The sequence below is a fragment of the Pistacia vera genome, unplaced genomic scaffold, assembly GCF_008641045.1.
Source record: "Pistacia vera cultivar Batoury unplaced genomic scaffold, PisVer_v2 Contig1288, whole genome shotgun sequence".
NCBI lineage: Eukaryota > Viridiplantae > Streptophyta > Magnoliopsida > Sapindales > Anacardiaceae > Pistacia > Pistacia vera.
Window position 1 is genome coordinate 64,374 of NW_022195344.1, and position 16,378 is coordinate 80,751.

General features: G+C 32.6%; 1 pseudogene; it reads right to left on the bottom strand.

Moving 5' to 3' along the window:
* Positions 1–7,260: 7,260 nt before the first annotated feature.
* LOC116121798 lies at positions 7,261–14,721 on the bottom strand (annotated as a pseudogene).
* Between the last annotated feature and the right edge of the window lie 1,657 nt (positions 14,722–16,378).

Here is a 16,378-nt window from a genome sequence, read left to right on the forward strand (position 1 = left end):
CCATGTCCCCAATCCTTTGATTACTTGACTTCCATAAATCTACCGTCAAGCTTATTCTCTCAACATCCTTTAACAAACTCTTCAACCTTTTTTTCTTCCTTTCAAACAAACTAACATAATCTTTTTTACACATGGCATAGCTAATCTTTTTCCACTAAACAATCTCATATATTAGCATGTTGTTATATCCTTCATCCTCCACAATAGTTAAGGGATAGTCATGTATAATCACCCAATTGGCAACTAGTTCGGTAGTTCCCGCATCTTACCATTTCAAATCTCCCCCTAGTAAGAATAGGGACCAAACTGTCCATAGCACATGGATCTGCTACCTGGAAAAACCTTTGTTGTTTCCTTTGGGAAAGTACTCTCCTTACACAACTCTTCAAATGCCTTGAAAGGTGATTAGTGCTCCCGATACCCGTTATGGCAAGCCTTGCTTTGCAACGCCTTGTTGGTTCTGTCAGGTAGATTAACTTCTATAAACTCATTCCACACCATAGATGTGTTAGCTCTCTTTTTTTCCTTGCAAAAGGGTTAGCATCACCCTTTTCATTACTAGTAGTTGCAGTTGTTTCATCAGTGTCAGTGGGGGTGGACCGTGTGCCTAAGTCCTCACTCTGAGTGTCGCTTGCAATTGACTCTTTTATACGTTGCACATCTGAAGGAGAGAGCTCTTGTGGAGTAGCATGGTGGGTAGCAGTAGAACTCGATGTCATATCTGTTGGAAAATAATAAAAACATGTGATTAATTATTATTTTCTTTTGTCAAGGAATATGATGTTCAAAATGAGGAAGGAGAGATGAATGTAATTTAAATTCTGCAATCATGTGATACCACACACAAAGATTAATCTATATGAATCCAAAAAATTGATTTTTTGTAACAATGGAATTTTCATTGCTTTAGCTTGATTTAGTAACACAAAGTTGCATAGGAATTTTAAAAAGATGAATCAGCCACTAATTACAGTTCTGAATTTATTCAAAAACTTCAATTCAACAAAATCCCAACAATTCTGGAAATGCATTTATTATATAAATCAGGCAATGAAACAAAACAAGACAACTGTTTAAGATAGATCTGAATTATTAGTACAAGAAGCATCCAAGAATTGCCAAATAACGAACAAAACCAGAAACTAAACCAAGGCTACTGAGTTCTTCGATATATAGATCATTGTTTGTTGAGTTCGTTAATTTAGGGTTGGGACTTCGGAGCAACTGAAACTGTTAGGGAAATATTTGGGCATTTTTACTAATTACACGAGCCTACTTAAGCTCACAAGCCTAATGAGTTGAGTACCAGCATGTTTGGAACTCGGCTCGTCAACCTATCTAACTGTTCGAACTCGAGCTCGGCTACAACCCTAGTCTAGCTCGGGTTTATAAAACCCTAGCTTTTTCTCGAGCCTGGATTTATTAAACTCGAGCAGAGCCCGGGTGAGCCCAACCCAAGCCCAAGGTTGTTCTTACATCCTTATACATATACAAACTATTTCTTGCAAACTGATGTAGCAATCTTGTTCATTTGACATGTAATCTCTTTTAATAATTTAACTTTTTTTAAATTTAAAATTATCTAATTATCTTAAAACAAATTAATTTGTATAAGTGAGTTTGTATAAAAAGTGTACATGAAGTATTATCTTTAATTAAATTAATACAGTATTATCCTTAATTAAATTAATTAACAGTGTTTGTGAAACCTTCCATCACTCCGTGCTCTTTGAAGGACAGGTATACACTATTTAATTTGTCTTGATAACAATGATCGTCATCCGTTCAAAATTCGGAAGAGTTTTGAATGAAAATTTGTGTTTGATACAAGAAAAAGTGAGAGAAAATATATTTTTATTCCTTTCTATTTTGTGAAAAATAATGACTTTCAATCTACATGTGTCGATATTTATTTGGGCTTACATCTAATTTGGAGAATTTTTTTTCTTTTTATTAAGTAATATTATATACATAAATTAATTATACAAATTATTTTTTATAAATTAATAAGATATCCTTATATGTTTTAATATGATGACCTTATATATGAATAATTGTCTACAAACTTAGATACGGGTTATCCGTTTTTAAAATGATTTATAACTTTAAATTAAAGATAAATTAAATAAACTTAAGAATATTACATATCAAAAGTATAAGATTATCATATCAATTTGTATTACATTATAACTTTTTTATAATCATAATGTTAGGACCAACTAAATTTATTATTATAAAGAGATTATAACTTAATAGAGGTGTAGTTACAAAAATTATTGTTCTTATTCAAAAATTATTGTTTCGATTTCTTATTTTACAATTCATGTTTTAGTAGTATTAGAATAGTACGGAAATTGATATCAAATAGTCATTGCAGAATTGAGTTACTAAATTCGACAACCTCACTATACTTATTAAATGGATATTAATGTATTCCCCAATCATTCAAATGAGCAACAGTCATGTATGTTTTAACTAAAGAAGAAATCATTACTAGAATTAGACAAAAAAAAAATCCTGAGGATGATAGTGTGGAATACCAAAAATTTCATGTCAAAAACCTCTAAACATGCTTGAGAAGCTAGAAATATATTGGCTTTAACAAGAAGATGTGATACCCGCAACTTATTACCTACCCACAAGATAAAAGACGTAGTAATAACTCTAAAGCATAAATCATTATCTCAAACAACTTTAGATAAATATTTTATTTCATCTTAAACCTTTAATGTAACCTAATATATATTTTTTGCAATATACATATAATTATAACTATGTAGAGGCAAGTTTCTTAAGACGGGACCTAAAAAAATTATAATATATTACAATGTAAAATTTATTCTTATTTATAACTTACTCAAATTGGGATTAGGATTATATATATATATATATTGGATGTGTTTAAAATATTGTTAAAATTTGATACAAAAGATATTATATTTAATTTTTTAAATGACATGATATTATGTTATTTTGATGCAATTATATATTCTTATTTTAATTAGAATCTAATTGTCATTAATAGCCATACTTGAAAATTTTAATCAAGTTTAATGTTTAATCCTATACTAATTTGAATAGTTGAAAATCAATCAAAGAAGTGGCAAATTAATTACTAAAATCGACATTTAAAATCATTATAAATTAAATTTACCAATTAATTAGAAGAAGGAATATGAACTTTATGTGATATTTAAAGAATTCATACATTATATTATAAAGATAAAGAGACACAATAAATTGTATCATATAACAAGACAGATTTAGTAATTAACTAATGTAAAAGAAAAACACATTTGTCAAGAAATTATCACTTTAATAATTAATGGTTTCACATTATTAATTGATTAAATTTAAATATGATTATAATAATATAATTGTGGGAACATTGAGTGAAACCATATACAAATGATAAAGAAATTGTCTATATTAAATATAATAAGCTAAATTTGCATATGTAAATTACTTGATATATATGTAAATGACTAAATGTTAATATGTATGTTATATTATTGATAGATAATAACATATTTTTTATTCAAATAACTTGTAAATGTTAATAACATAAATACATAATATATATGTATTAAGTCATTTAAATTAATTAATTATAAATTATGGTAATGACATTACGAATAGAATTGTGGTTATTTGATTAGAATTTATCTTAAATTCTATTTAATAATTTGATAAGAGATTTAAAAAAAATTATATCTTAAATAAACATAATTTATCATTTATCAAATAGATATAATATATCATTTCATAAGAGATATATTTTTTTTATAATTTGATAAGAAACTTAAAAAAAAAAAAAAAAATTGGATATAAAGTCTTTTAACAATATTAATATAGTACAAGTATAATACTATAATATTATTAGTATATACAGTAAAACCCCTCTATAATCATAATGGTGGGACTAACTAATTTTATTACTATAAGGAGGTTATAACTTAATGGAGGTGTAATTACAAAAATTATAGTTTTGATTTCTTATTTTTTAATTCATGTTTTAATAGTACAGTATTAAGATTTCAATTCATATTTTAGTAGTATTAGGATTTCAATTCAGTGCTTCAATTGTCTACTTTTGAAATGGATAAAAGACCGTGTCTTAGAACCAGCAAAGATAAATGTCATTAATGGAACTATAAATGCAATTGATGCATGATCAATTAATGTGAAGCCACAGATAATTGCCAATGGTTTTAAGCATTGCAAAATTAGGATCCTCAATTTTGATGAATTGTAAGTTACAAATGAAGTGAATGAGGAAAATAAAAGAGTCATTGCAAAATTGAGTGATTAGATTCGACAAGAAAATAGAAAAGTCATTGCAAAATTGAGTGATCAGATTCGACAATTTCACTACACTAATCGAATAGATATTAATGTCTTCCTCAATCATCCAAATGAGCAATAAATCGTATATGTTTTAACTGAAGAAGAAATCATTGCTACAATTAGACAAGAAGATAAAGGAAATAATCCTAAAGATGAAGGATGATAGTACGAAAATACAAAAAGTTTTGTGCCATGAAACTCTAAACATGCTTAAGAAGCTAAAAATATTTTGACTTCAACAAGAAGGTGTCTATGCTAACAAGTTATTATATACTAGCAAGGCAAAAGATGTGATAACAACTCTAAAATATAAACCATTATCCCAAACAACTTTAGAAAAATATTTTATTTCATCATAAACCTTTAATATAACAAAACATATATTTTTTGGTAATATACAGATAATTATTACTATGTAGAGGCAACTTTCCTTAAGACGGGAGTTTATTCTTATTTATAACTATCCCAAATTGGGACTATAATTTTTTATGACTTTATAAAATTTATTCTTATATAAAGCATCACTATAGAAAGGTTTTATTGTATAACATTTGATTCATTATAAATATTTTTTTTTGGGGGGGGGGAATCCTCAAAATCCCTATGGGTTTGGGGATTCCCCGAAATCTCCAATTCGAGGACGGGCCGGATTCGGGAAATCACCTTAGGCTTGCAGACCAAGCCCGAAGACAGGGGTCCCCATCCCCGACCTAACCGTGCCCATCCTTAGGTTCTACTATAATAGTTTTTAACCATAACATTTCTTGCTTCTTATCTTCTTCTCTTTAGTTCTCTAACCTCTTTTTTTTCTTTTTTCTTTTTTTTTTTTTCCTTTTCTTGAATCCTATTTAAAATTGTACCTAAAATATTGTTAATAATAACACGGACTAATTTCTGAAATATATATGTTAAATTCCTTAATCCAAATTCCGATCCTAGCCATCCATTAGATTTTCTGAATTTTAATGACTAGGAGTGAAAACAAATCTCCATGTGGAATTTAGATTTCCGTGCTGTGTTGCCCTCAACTGAATACTAAAACCAGAATATACTAATTTCGTATGCAATATATGTAATATTACTACATGCTTATAAACACCATTGTTTTAAAAACCAGACCATTCGTTAACCCGATTAAAGGGCCGGTTCGCGGGTTGACCGGTCCAACCGATATGTAACAGTCTCATCTTTAATCAATTCTGTTAATTGTTATAAGTTTAAAAACCAGCAAATACATCCCTAAAAGTTACCTATAAACCCTTGTGAGTTTAAAATAAAGTAAATACACCCTCAAGTTTTATTATTAATTATTTTTTCTCTCCCCACACGCCATCACTCTCTATCAATTTCTTTCTTTTTCCTTTTTTCTCTCTGTCTCCCCATCACTACCAGTCACTTTCTTCTTCTTTCTTCTTCCTCTTTCTTCTTTCTCTCTTTCTTTTTCCTCGTTCTTCTTCCTCTTCACTTTCTTCTCTTTCTCTCTTTCTTCTTCCTCTTTCTTCTTCGTCACTTTCTTCTTCCTCTTTCTTCTTCGTCTCTTTCTTCTTCCTCTACTGTAATTTTTCTTCACTTTCTTCTTCCTTCTCTTTCTCTTCATCTCCTCTTTTCTTCTAATCTGCTTCCTCACTCTTTCTCGTGTCTCCTCTTCTCTTTCTTCTTCCTTCCCTTCCCTTCCCCTCCCCTTACTTCTTCTTCTTTACAGTTGAAGATGAAAATGGAAGATAATGAAACGATGCTGAAATTAGTTTAGGAATATGAATTTTTTTGAATTAGACGAACCGTTTTAAGCCTCGGGCCAGTCGGTTCGACGGTTTTATATTGTTTCGTCGATCCATTACCGGTCTAAAACGGGTTTATTGATATTCCCGGTTTTATATAAACCCGGACCGAAGTAAAAGATGGCTCCCGGTTGAACCGGTCAGACCGACCGGTCCAGTCCGGGTTTTAAAACAGAAATAAACACTTCTCACAAGCTTCTCTCACAAATACTGACGTAACAACTCACAATTAGTCAACACGTATTTGGATAGAGAGACTTATTATTAAACAAACAAAACCCATTACAATCTGACACATCACATTTGTAAAAGAAAATTGGTAAAAAGAGCCTATAAATGTAATATTACCAGTAATATTACTCCTCATTATGTATCGTTCATCCGAAATTAAACACAGGATGAGCATGCTGTTTTGCCTAATCAATTACGAAGTTACATCATAAATAAACCAAGTTTTACAGGAAATACATTAGCACGTCTTTTTACTTGTACATATAATTAAACACCTGGATAATTACACATTCAACATCTACCAAACATATATTTATGTTTAAGTCTATTGTCAGAATGAGCATAATAATGCCATAGATAAATATACCACTGCCTAGAATTTCAAAATACATTCAGTTGTTCCAAAATTAACATGGTAAGAGCCTAACTATGATGTTAGAAGGTGTTTGTCTAAGCTTATAAGCTGATCAAACTTGCTTATAAGCTCTAAAATTAAGCTGACCTGTTTGTTTATAATTTTTTTGAGTTTATAAGTTGAGCTTATAAGCTAAAAAAAATAAGTTGGGAGGGAGGTACTTTTTTTTTTTGGGGCTTATAAGCACTTTGCTTATAAGCTAGTTTGACCAAATATATTACTACATTATCCTTATTTAATTTTAAAATTCCATATATGCCCTTATTTAATGTAATACCTTTTTTAGTAATTTTATAATAAAATGTACTTATAAGCCATATTTTACCAAACACGTCAATTATTTATCAATCACTTATAAGTACTTTAACCAAACACGTAATTGCTTAAAATTTCAAATGCTTATAAGTTAATTTTAGCTTATAAGCAATTGTTGCTTATAAGCTAATTTTCATAAGCTCAGACAAACACCCCCTTAGTCCCGTTTGCTTTTCACCATATTCCGCAAAAAAACATGGACCTGCATACATTGTCGTGCAACAGTGGCAGCTCAGGTACTGAGGAAGATCCAGGAGCAGTCAGACCTCCGTGACTCAAAGATGTATCCGAAGTCCCATCAAACTTCATGAATTGCAAAACCTGAGAAGCTGCCAAGTGGGCGTAGTGGATGGGAGCAACAGCAAGAATAACAATACAAGCTTCAACATATGCTAGGTGAAGTCTAAAACTGTTACACAAAGTTTTGACCAATATTGCTAAGCAGTCTATGAACTTATAGTTTTCTATCAGTTTTTACTTTAAATCCAACTTCCAACATTTAAAATGCCAAGGACAAGAGGCTGTACCAATAGATATTGCAGTTGTGCTTCTCTGGTAACTGCAAAATTCGGATAAATTAAAACATTGATTGCAGCAAAAACACCTTCAGAAATTGGAGCATGGCCGAAATTAACTCACACATAGCAAAGAGAATGAACTAATTCCTGTAATTCATCAACTGAAAAACCGTTCTCATCTAAAAGAACATGGTAGTGTGTTGGCCTTTTTGTGCCCTGACAGATAAAACAAAAAGCAAGTCGTGTGTATGATATGGCAGCAATGTCCAAGATGCTCAGCTTAAGGTAATAGAATCCAAAGAAAATGACATAACAGTAACAGGATCCACTTTCCCAAATAATCTGACACATCTGATGATGGTAAAGGATTGAAATATCAGCATTGATAGAAATGTTCACAGAATTACGTTTGACATAAAACATAACATTCTTCACAAACCAATAATGGAAAGTTTTCAATTGTTTCTTCAGAGCCTTTGATCCATGCATTTATCTATAGATTAACTATAAAATATGTAAACTAAAATAATTGAAGCATCTTTCCTTAAAGTGTTTTAGCTGTTAACATTTTTTGACCACTGGAATCCAGTTACTTGCAGAGGAAAGTGACATTTTCCGTCTCTTACATTAAAGTTACAAATAATTATGAGAGCCATTAGGGGCACCGTTCATTATTGTATTTGGTGTTTTTGCTTTTAAAAATGGATTCAAAATTGATATTGAACACACCATTACTTACCAAATATTTTACAAATTTACAAGAGAATTATTTTAAAAAAAAAAAAAAAAAACACTGTGAAAACCAGCAATATATCAATAATACACTCATATACTGTAGACATAATTACAATAAAAATAAAAATTTGCATGTGGAATTGAAGCTAACATTTAGCTTAGGATTAAAACTTACCATCATCCCAGCATGAGCACAGATGTAGAAATCATTCCTTGTCGGGTGACAAACGCTGTTATTAACAACCGTTCCTGCAGGGAAGAAGAACAAGAAATTTCACCAAAATATACGGTTCAACTTCCTTTTTCTCTATCAAAACTATAAATATGCCAACCGGAGGAACATTGTCTATGATCTAGCTTGGAAAAGTTTCGTGTTATTGATTTTTAGTGCACAATTACAGTAAACTTGGGAGACCAACTTCATCAAGGAACTTGCAGGCCTGTTGAACATAGGGAAATAAACTTTAATTATTTAACTTAATATAAACTTCTATTCTTTAACTCAATAATACTAGAACCCCTCTGATTACCAAAATAATAGAGAGACAGAAGATGTGTGTTTGAGAATTCCATACATAGTCATAAATTAGTTAGTTGCAATTTTTTGGAAAATGTATCCTACTACCAGAGTTTCAAAAAAAAAAACCGAGAAAAACCCTCAATAAAAAAATTATTGAAGCTTTTGAAAGTATTTTCGATCAAAATCAACTTTGCTAATTATTCCAATATTTTATTATTCCTAGGATTAGCAAGTATGGTAAATCTCACTGATCTAGTTCTTCATTAGTAACAACCCTGGCAGAGGAAAAGACCCTGACAAACTTATTGAAACTTGAGAGGAACTCCAAGACATTTTCCAGAATTTCAATAGAGTTTTCTAATGAGTTTTGGACCAGCAGGATCTACCAGTATTTAGCTAAACTTCAGGCGGATGTCAACAAACTATCATTATAGAAGGAACAAAAGAAAGCAACCTTGATGATTTGCTCTAGCTCAATGTTAAGTACTTGATTAAACTGACTCGCTTACTCCATCCCTTGTTTCACACAAACAAGACTTATTTAAACGATGATAAAACAATGCAATATTAACGTATAAAACACAGCCAAAGAAAGTAAAAGAAGAGAGACACACTTTGAAAGATGAAAAACAACGTAGTGAACAAGCTCTTAGTCAAGTCAAATCATCAGGTATCATATGAAAGATTTAAGTGGCTGAAACTGAAACTGCACCCAAGTTCTGATAACTGAACATTAGGTGCAAATAATGTTTAAAAGAGAAGTGGTGCAATCAAATCCAGGTATTTTAATGTGGTCAGCAAAATGCACTTCTTGTCTAACTTAACTGTTCAAGTCTGACTTTAGGATGTTCACTGGTAGTGAGATTATTGATTTTGTCTTTGACATAAAAAGACACAAATCTATGTTTTACAATGGAGAGTGCAAATGAGACATGGTCAGTTAAATATTCAGGATTACGGCCAGCTAATTTTCCTTAACTACTAACAGCAGACTCACTCGAATGCTATATACAAGAATATGGAGAGGTTTCAACTCTTACGTAACCCTATGAAAGATTCAGTTATGATGAGATACTACAAACCACACTATTTTTACCCAAATATATGCTATTGCTTGTACTTACACGAGAAACCACAAAAAAAAAAAAAAAAGGTTTTTGCCATATCAGCTGACACTAGACCTAAATTCTTGCTTCCAAAGTTGACATCTTACCAGTCCAAGAAATTGCGGTGCAGGTGCTTTTAATGACTACTAGAAAAAACCAGAAAAGCAAATGGAAATGAAAAAATAAATAAAAAATTTAATCTCCAAGACCTGAATATGATTATCGTGGGAGTTTTCACTTGTACTGAACCTGATAGAAGTCAACAACAGCTCCCTGAAATTGAATGGAATACCACGCCTTAAATATATAGGGCTTTAAATATACAATAGAAACTCAGCAGACACAATTTAGCTGATGCAATTAAATGAACTAAGTAACAATATCAATTTTAAGCACAAATGAAGATAGAAATATTGCACCTGACTACCCCAGCATCACCCAACCAATCATCTCAAGCTTCGCGACTGGCTTCGAACAGAAGCTCTATATCGGAAGTAACGCCAATCCTAGAGCTGACTACCTAAGAAATTCAAAGAAAAATAGCAGCAAGCTATGAATCTTTTAGTAAGAGTTATGATAACTGCACTAACATGGAAGGCAACATAAAATTCCACAAGCTAAACAACTCAACATCTATTGATAAACACAAAAGTTGAAACAAATTCATCTTACGCGCAGCTATAGATGGCCGCACATCAGAGTGCCTAGGGAACCATGTGAGACATCCATCCCAAAATAATTTGGGGAACCTTAGAAACCAAAGGGAGACTTCTCTGACTGCTCATAGCTCCATTGAATTCAATCCCACAAGCTGTACATCAGCATTGAAAGGAGAAAGACGTAAATGGACAGCTGACTAAACCGTTGCAAAATTAATTAAATAACTAACTACAGGTGCAATAATCATATAATAACAGAATAATTCAAAAAGTATTATCTGTCAGAAACAGCTTACCTTGGCATTATCTTCAAGAGCAAATTGTAAGATACTGCTCATTAACTCTGTTTGGTGATAGCATTGATTGAAAATTCCGAATTCCGCAAGATTCTTTTTTTCCGGACCTTAGAGATTAATTTACCAATTTATCAGCCACTTAACTCACAGAAATAACTCCATGGATTACATTTGTATTAGTTAATATCAAAAGGCCTAACCATAATTTCAGAATCTTCCGATCGAGAGAAGGCATAAGAAGTAGTGAGGAGGACACCGGCAAACTTTGGCTTTATCTGTTCAACACTTTTCTATCCAAACAAGAGTGGTGCACATCGAAGCTGAGGGTTCTCCTCAAAAAATCCACCGGAAGACTTAAGGATTACAGATTGCAAAAATTGATTAATCACTATAATAATCTTCCACAATGCGTGCATATGATACTAATGGAACTCACAATACCTTTCATTCTCTCAAATTTGGCCAATCTCTGCAAAGGCTGCGTATATCAAACAAGCAGAAAAGTTTACCACCGCCCAGCGATCAATTTTAGCAGCAGGTTACAATTTCTAAAAGAAAAAAAAAGTATTAATAATTATAATCGCTCTTAATGATTTATCTTTTTAAGCATGACAGAAACAGAAGCCCCACCGCCCATTTCTAGGAATGTATCCTCCCTATTTCCTGCCTCAACTGTCATAAAGATATAAAAGTTCAGAAATACGAGCTCAATAAGGCTAAAGAAAATATTCAGATGCTGGGAATATCAAGGCCTGCCAAAGCAGTAAAATAATAAAATGAGTTGATATGCTCTACCCTTGGGGCAGATAAAATGCAGCCTTCAACTTAAGTAAAATGCGAGTTGATTGAAATGCCACAAGAACGCAGCATTGGTTCAGAATCATATTTGTTGCCTTCCAGCACCTGGCCAAGCGACACATTGAATACCACTAAAAATAAATAAAAAGAAAAGAAAAGAAACAGCATTTTGACAAAACTATGGGCGGGAACCTACTTCAGTTAAGATCTTCATCTTTTCTTGGGGCTTCTGTCGTGATTTTTCCACTAGGGAGATCTTTGGGAAACAGTTAATGCCTTTGTATAGCATTGTAAGGGAACAATGCAGAGCTAGAGTTAGAAAAAAAAAAAAAGGATGAAGCAGCAACAAGCTTATCACTATATTACCAGCAAGAAAGGGCAGAAAAAGATGGACAGCCATCTTCAAAGAAAAAATAATCACCTCAACGGGAATGTAAGTAGGCCACTTTGGTCTGCCAACATTGATACAGGGCAGTCTCCAGAATACGTAAATTTATATGCCATGATGATTAACAAAAATCAAAAAAACCGTTATATCAACACCTTCATTATCACCATTTACTTTTGATTTCAGTGAGAACCTACAAAAAGAAAAGGCTGTCTTAATCAATCTATACGAAAACAATTGAGAACTTGAAGGAAAAGCAATATTATCAGCATTGAAGCACAACTCATAAAAGAGTGTTATGATTTACATCTGGTCTTTGCAATTATTTCACTCAGTCCCAGTGATTCTATATTCTTAATTGTTGGGCCCAACTGTTTCCTCAAATTTCTGATCAAAAGTTTAACCTGTCAATGAAATATGCACCAAGCTTTATGATAGTTAAAATGACTTACCATCACAACGTGAAAGGTTGAGCACAAAATTATGTACCTTGGCCCAGTCCATACTGATATGATCTTTCACATTGGGTTGGCAATGAGAAAATCCATTAGAGGCCCGGGCTGACTACTGTTGTAGTTGTTCCTCTGTCATTCATCATAAGATAACAACAGAGAAGGATGGAGTAACCCTCAGTTTGGTTCTTGGAAAAGAAAGGACATATTCTAAGAAAAACTATTTTCATTATCACATTTATTCCTCTAGTACTTTCTCATAGGCAAAGAAACTCAAAAATTTTGAAATGTACACTTAAAGAAGAAAAATATACTTACCAACATTTAGCGATAATCCCCTTGCGTGGTTTGGAAACTTGTATGAAAGCCCCTGCACCAAGAATACCACCACCCAGCCTTGAAATTGTTAGTCATTAGAAAGAACTGGCGTACGAGAAGGCAGCCTCGTAAGAAGAGATGAAAGCGTAGTGAAGCAATGCGATAATAAATCAAGCTTAAAACAATTAATAGATAAACTTAAGCTAAGAGAGATTAATTGATAAACTAACACTCACTGTTTCTGCATGCTGTCTTAAGACGATGTCTAAGACCCTTAGCACCTCTTGGAATTTTCTGACTCTTGCCCACGTAAAGCAGCTGCATTGCTGTCAGGGATTTGGCAGCAAAGCTGATCTCTACTTAAATGTTTTGGACTGTGATACTCACCTTCTCTTTCCTATCACTATCATTAGGACTCCCATTGCAACCAGGACATATCATTTCTAGTAGTTCTGGAAAAAATATCTCACCCAGTTATTATCCAACGCCATCTTATGGGCAGCTCATGAAAAGTAAATTCTTGCTTATAAAGCAAAACAGAGAATTTTGCTGTATGATTAGTAAATTCACACAACTTACCTATTCAATGAGAGATTGTCAAGTAAAACAGAGAATGCCATTTTGTTGTTTGGGAGGGAACCAAATGTAAATAAACTCTTTTCTCCATCATAAGCAAAGTATTTCCCAGCAAGATCTTTGTTATAAGTCTCCTGAACTTTATCAATTACCCTTCTTCCAATTCCCTTTGTTTCAAAAGGATGACCATCCCCATAAAATAAGGCAACGTATATCAATGAAGAAAAAAAAAATTCAGCATCCCAAAATCTCAAAAGGGCATTCGAAACACAGATTAGCTTACACTGTACTCATAAAAGTGGCCACTAGCACCAGCAATATTGGCTTTGAAATGATTACAAAGAAGAGGTAATCTTTGTCCTTTAGTACCAGCACCACGCCTAGTCATAGGGACACGTTTAGGCTTCAAAATCTTTTTATTCTCCTCAGGACCAGGTTCTGGTTTAAGTTCCTCACGTTCTATATTTAGAGGGATCTCAGGTGGAGGTGCAGGCGGAGGTGCAGGTGGAGGTGCAGGCAGAGCCTTTGGATCTATAGGAGAATCCATTATAATCTGAACAGCAGAAAAGAAGAAAATAAATTAGAACAGAAAGATACATTAGTCTGTTTGATGTAAGATATTACTACTAATATACTGATGGACATCAAAAAGCCACTAGCCATAAAATCAATGATTAAAGAAATGAATTCACACTTGAAATCAGTAAAAAGATCACTAAGATTGTTACACAACAAAAAGGTCAAGAAAAAAGAAATCAAAGCTTCATAATGCCAATAAGAAAAACAAGTGCAAGGTAAGAGCACTCTGCAAGGTGAGCATATGAAGTAGTAATGGGAGCTGCAATAGTCCTGCAGTAAACTAGTGACACAGGTACAAGCACTAATAACAGGTACAATTTGGAGCATGATTTCTTCTGGAATATTAATGCATGGGTGGATTAACACAGGCATATATATTGTATTTATAAATACAAACACCCAAAAAATTGAAACAATGATGTAACAAAGGTTATTCCCAAGATGTTCCATGTATAGAACCAGATGATCCACAGAAAGCTTCAGCATTTTAACGTTAATGACAGCAAGTAATACAAACAATGGAGTAGCACCTTTTAAGTAAAACATACAACACAAGAGAACCAAGCACCAGTAAAATAGATGAACATGAACAGGTACATCTAGGCCAGAATATACATTGATATTTCTATAAACAGTGCAGTTCCATTCAAAATCTTTTCTATAACACTTATAACTGAGCAATGGACCCATGATACAGACAGAGATAACTTCCTGGAATAATTAGTAAAGCATTGTCTGCATTATAATTGGTAGTTCATAGACAATGGATGTATGTTTTACTGTTATTCCTTAATTTTCTAGCGGAGAAATTATAGTTGTTCTCAAAATTCCCAAAATTTAGGGTGTTTCTAAAATTTAAAAGTGTGTCACACAAACCATTTGTGTATCTAAAACTTAGAAGAGTGTCACCTCAGGTTATCAAAATTACTTCAGGTTGTGAAGAATACTTGAAAATGAATTCAATATAAACACAGCAATTAAACAGAAACTGACCTAGCATGTTTATAGATTAGGATTTGTAAAAAGAACATTCCAAAATTTTGGCCAACTCCATCAATTATCATGGGACCACCATCACAGATAAAAAATAATAAATCTATCATCACCAAAAACAACAATACAAATCTGGCCGAAGACATTTTGTCTTTATTGCAAGTAATTCAGAAAACAGACAAAGAACAAAAAGAAAGAGCAACAGAAAATGACAAAAGACGCTGATTTTCTGATTTCTAGAGAAGAGGTTTTGACAAGACCATGATTAGGCCAAGAGGAAAGGCCAAAAAAGTAATAGAGCACCTGGGTTTGTTTTAAGTGACAAATAAGAAATAGAGTAATGCGAGGAAGAAATCTTAAAAAGATCTTCGTGACAAATAAGAAATAGAGTAATGCTAGAAAAGAAAATCTTAAAAATATCTGCATACAAAGCCAGTGATGTAGCAAAAAATGAAATAAACTCTTTCATTCATTTGTTACCACTTCACCTTGTAAGAGTTCTTGTAAGATTATAGTATTACTGTAAGAAATAACACACCCACGGTGATGCCTTTTTCTATTTTTGGTAGGTTTTGAGCAGAGATTTTTTAAAAAGAAACAAAATTTCTTAAAACGGTTGTAACTTGTAATATGAACATAGAGAAAGTAAAAAAGGAAAGCCGCCATTTCAGAAAAATGTAAAAGCATATTAGTAATCTAATGTACAGTCTATACAGAATGCAAAAGACTCAGCCTTTCAGAACTGCGATGACCTCATGAAACCCAAAAAAAAAAAAAAAAAAAAACCTTTGAAAAATGCCAAAAAGAGCTTCTTCTAGTGCGGCAAAATTTGAACAACTAGAACAAAGAAGAACATATAAAAAGGCTAAAAAGCTTAAAACGCAAGTAAACGCAAAAGAAACAAAACCAGCTTTACCGAGAGAAATTTCAGAACTTTGTTCAACAAAATGAAACCTTTACAGAAGAAAAAAACAGTGAAGAGAAGAGAACAAAATGCAGGTTAAAAATTTTGCATATTACAAGCAAAAAAAGCATTCTTTTTTCTCAAGAAAGAGAGGTTTTACCAGCAGAGAGCTCAAGGGAGAGGAAACGAAGTGACTGAACAGTCTGAACTGAAGAGGCTGAAAAATGAAGGGGAGAGTTATAAACTTATAATGCCAGAGAGGAAAGGATAGGAGGGCGGATATAATTATAAAGTGACGCCGGTGGTGAGTCACAGCCGAGCTAGGTGTCTTTATGTTCATGCATTCTAACATCAAACGTTTATATGCCCGCCTTGTGCTCCCTACCAAATCCCATAGCCAAGGACATGCTTTGTGCAGAAAACTCCGTTCTGCCACGTTGCGACGTGAAA